The sequence below is a fragment of the Rattus rattus genome, chromosome 14 (assembly GCF_011064425.1).
Source record: "Rattus rattus isolate New Zealand chromosome 14, Rrattus_CSIRO_v1, whole genome shotgun sequence".
In the NCBI taxonomy this organism is placed as follows: Eukaryota; Metazoa; Chordata; class Mammalia; order Rodentia; family Muridae; genus Rattus; species Rattus rattus.
This window is the reverse complement of record NC_046167.1, coordinates 20441551-20445174: the sequence shown is the minus strand read 5'-3', so window position 1 is coordinate 20445174 and position 3624 is coordinate 20441551. Positions and strand designations below refer to the sequence as shown.

Sequence of the window (3624 nt, the reverse complement as noted above, 5' to 3'; positions counted from 1 at the left end):
AAGTGCTAAGATTACAGAAAGCAAGTTGTGCTAGTCCAGCCATGTAAACAATTCCCGAAGTCTAAGTGTAACAGTGATGACATGTAAATACAGATGCTTGGAAATTAAGTACTAGGTGAAACATTTCAAAAGAGAGGCATTTAAAGGGTTCTAGTATTCTTCGAGGCTGAAGCTGAGAGTCTGAAAGCCTGAAGCTTAAACTCTACTGTAGATCACAGCTCCTCCATCTTCTTCAGGATCTAAGGAAAAGAAATAATACTTCCTCAATGATAGATCTTTGGTTGTACAGTCTCCCAATGACTGTATGTTAGGGACTTGCCATAGTATGGCTGCTTCCCAATGTACTCATGTTACAAGATCAACAGTGGGGTTAAATGGCTTAGATGAGTCTTTTTATGGCTGTACTTTAAGGAATTGTAGCATTGCTCACTCAAAAGAAATCTCTTCTCATTCTCAAGTACCATCAAGATCACCAAAAGAAGAGACCAGAGTCTGCCAATTCTGAAAGGAAATAATAACGGAAGAACTTCTGATGTAAAACAGCAGAGTGCTCGAGAATGGGTAAGGCCTAGGAAAAGAATGACCTAGAAAAGCAGGCCTTAGAGAGTTGTGAGGGAGGGCAGCCAGAGCCAGCACTGCCAGTCTTAAAGAACATTAAACACGGTCTTAGAGCTGAAGCCACAAACGGTTCAGAAGAAGATTTGCCTGTAAAATCAGACAAGGAGCCAGTAGAACTCAGAAGGACAGTAGTGGACCATGATGCAGAATTTCAAGGGGCTAAACGAACTTGTCGATGTCTTATATTGGATAATTGTGAGAAAAGGGGAGTTAGAAAGGTGAATGTCAGTGAGGAAGGGCCACTTAATGCTGCAGTATTAGAAGAGATCGCAGGCTAGCTGACTGTCAATGGTGTTGACGACAGTGACTCAGCTGCTATAACTGTGATGACTGTCAGCCTGATGGGAACACTCAACAAAATAGCCCTGGCTCCTGTGTGCCGCAGGGAGAATCAGTAGCTGGAGATGGGGATTCGGAAACCCAGACTTCAGTGTTCTGTGGTGGTAGGAAGGAGGACCTTGTATAGACCGTTTAGTGTGCCTTGCAGAAAGTCAGACGTGCAGGTCAAGTTGGAGGACCACAAACTAGTAACCGCCTGCCTGCCTGTGGAACGTCGGAATCAGCTGACTGCTGAGTCAGCTTCAGGCCCCGGTTCTGAAGTTCAGTCATCCTTAAGAGATTCTGAGGAAGAAGTAGATGTGGTGGGAGGTAGCAATGCTTTAAAGAGCAGTGTAATGAGAACAGCAGTGACCCTCTGGACACGGGGTCTGAATGCTTGCCAGTCTCTGGAGAGCCTGAACTGTCCTCTATGCTAGACTGTTTCAGCTCAAATGACATCTTTATCAGAACCTCAAGAACATCGATACACCCTGAGGACTTCACCTCGAAGGGTGGCCCTAACCAGAGGTCGTCCCACTAAAAACACATCTCCTTACAGAGAAAATGGACAATTTGAGGAGAATAATCTCAGTCCTAATGAAACAAACACAACTGTTAGTGATAACGTGAGTCTCCCACAAATGCTGTTGAGATCTCTCAAGAAGAAAAGATTCTGTGTTGTGACTCTGAAAACTGTGGAACTGAAGGACTAAGTAAGCCCCCTTCAGAGGCCAGAATGAATATCGGACATTTGCCAAATGCCAAAGAGAGTGCCAGTCAGCACACTGCCGAAGGGGAAGACGATGACCCTGATGTTTATTACTTGGAATCAGATCATGTGGCACTGAAACACAACAAAGAGAATGTGTAAATATGGTAACCGTGAGTTCTGCTTGGCTTATCACTCCCCAGGGTTTCAGGATTCGTTAATAAATGTCTGCACTTAATGCTTTTATGACAGATGAAGTTAATACTTTAGCAGTAACTTTAGGTTTAACATACATTTTTAACTCAAACTGAGAACCTTGATGTTTTGACATTGACCTTCATTACTTTTCTTTGGAAGTTCAAGTTTTCTAGTATCCCACGTGTCTAAATAAGAAAGGACTACGAAAGCATGGGTGGTGTGTCAAAAAGTACAAGTGTAAAGTGTTAACACGAGTGCTCTCAATGCCGCGTCCATCCAGCTCACTCTGGCTTACACTTGTAGAGATTTGTAACCTCTGCCTTTCCTATCTGGGGGAAATAAATAACGAGCATGGAGCTGTCGTCCAGGTGCTGGGAATGTAGCAGGCCAGAAATTATTTACACTTCATTCCCCATTAAAATGTTTGATTTAAGAATGCGCTTGATCCCCCATCTTTACAGCTTAGAGAAATAGTGCTGTTAACTTGGTGATAGTAATATTTGACATAACCCTAGTTAGTACTATTGTTTCCCAAGTCCTTATTACAAAAGGTCTTTTGGCAAGTAATCTTGTGTCCAAAACTGTCCATAATTTTGCTCACTTACTTCAAAGTATTCTGGAGAGTAACACAAATTAATCAGAGTTAACTATCTAAATAATTTATGAAGGATCTATAAAGTGTTCATAAAGACTTAAAGAAAAGTCTTATCACTCCCCCTGCCCCCCTTTTTCTTTGAGGTAGGGTTTCTCTGTGTAGCCCAGGCAATCCTGAACTGAAACTCACTCTTTACTCTTTAGACTAGACTGGTCTCAAACTCAATTCTGCTCGACTCTGCTTTCAAAGTTCTGGGTTTAAAGGTGTATGCTGCTATGCCTGCTCTCACCTTCTCTTCTTAGTGCAGTCAATAAAGTGAGGACACCTGAAAATTTACCAAGGCATTTGATTGCAGTGTGACAGACAGCTGGAGTATAACAAAATTTCACTGCCAGGAAGCATTCACTTTCTAGCTTCTTTAGGCTTTGGTGAATTTTTTTCAAACGTCATTCACTGTTGTTTGGCTTTCTTTGTCTACCTTCAAGGTCTGTGCCTGTGTGGGCTTGTGGTACAGACTTCTCTGACTCTCAACATCTTGTGCATGTTAATCTGAGAGAGTCTTTGTTAAAGATTAATCAATCAACTTATAATACATTTTTATCATCTATGTATAATCTTTCTTTAATCATCTATCCATCCATCCATCCATCCATCCATCCATCCATCCACCCACCCACTCATTCATTCATTCAACCGGTGAGATGAAGTTAGTTCAAGGTGGGATAGCTATATATTCTCTCTCTCTCTGCCTCTCTCTCTCTCTCTCTCTCTCTCTCTCTCTCTCTCTCTCTCTCTCTCTCTCTCTCTTTCTCTCTCATTTATTATGTGTCTATTAGCTGTTGCATGTATTTTAATATAGGCTTTATGGTCAAGATCTCAACAATGAGAAACTGCATTGGCCTTCTGGTTGTGAAAATATTTGTGTAAATTTTTTCACTAGGCAAAGGACATTTTCTCTGTACTATTTGTCTTTCTGGTTGCTGTGACGAGACTCCTGAAGAAAAAAAGCTTAAGGAATAGAGTTCATTTAGGTTCATAGTTGAAGTAATCTATCATGGCAGAAAAGACCTGGTGTCCATCGACATGATGGCTGGCTTGATTTAGGCTGTGTCAGCAGCAGAAACAATGGTCACCTTGCGCCCACAGTCAGGAAGCAGAGAGAGAAGAAAGCCTCCTCTTCCTTTGT

At 41.9% G+C, this 3624-nt stretch overlaps 1 pseudogene; it reads left to right on the top strand.

Annotated features, from left to right (window-relative positions):
• The first annotated feature begins 325 nt into the window (after window positions 1-325).
• On the top strand, window positions 326-1807 carry LOC116883955 (annotated as a pseudogene).
• The last annotated feature ends 1817 nt before the right edge of the window (window positions 1808-3624 follow it).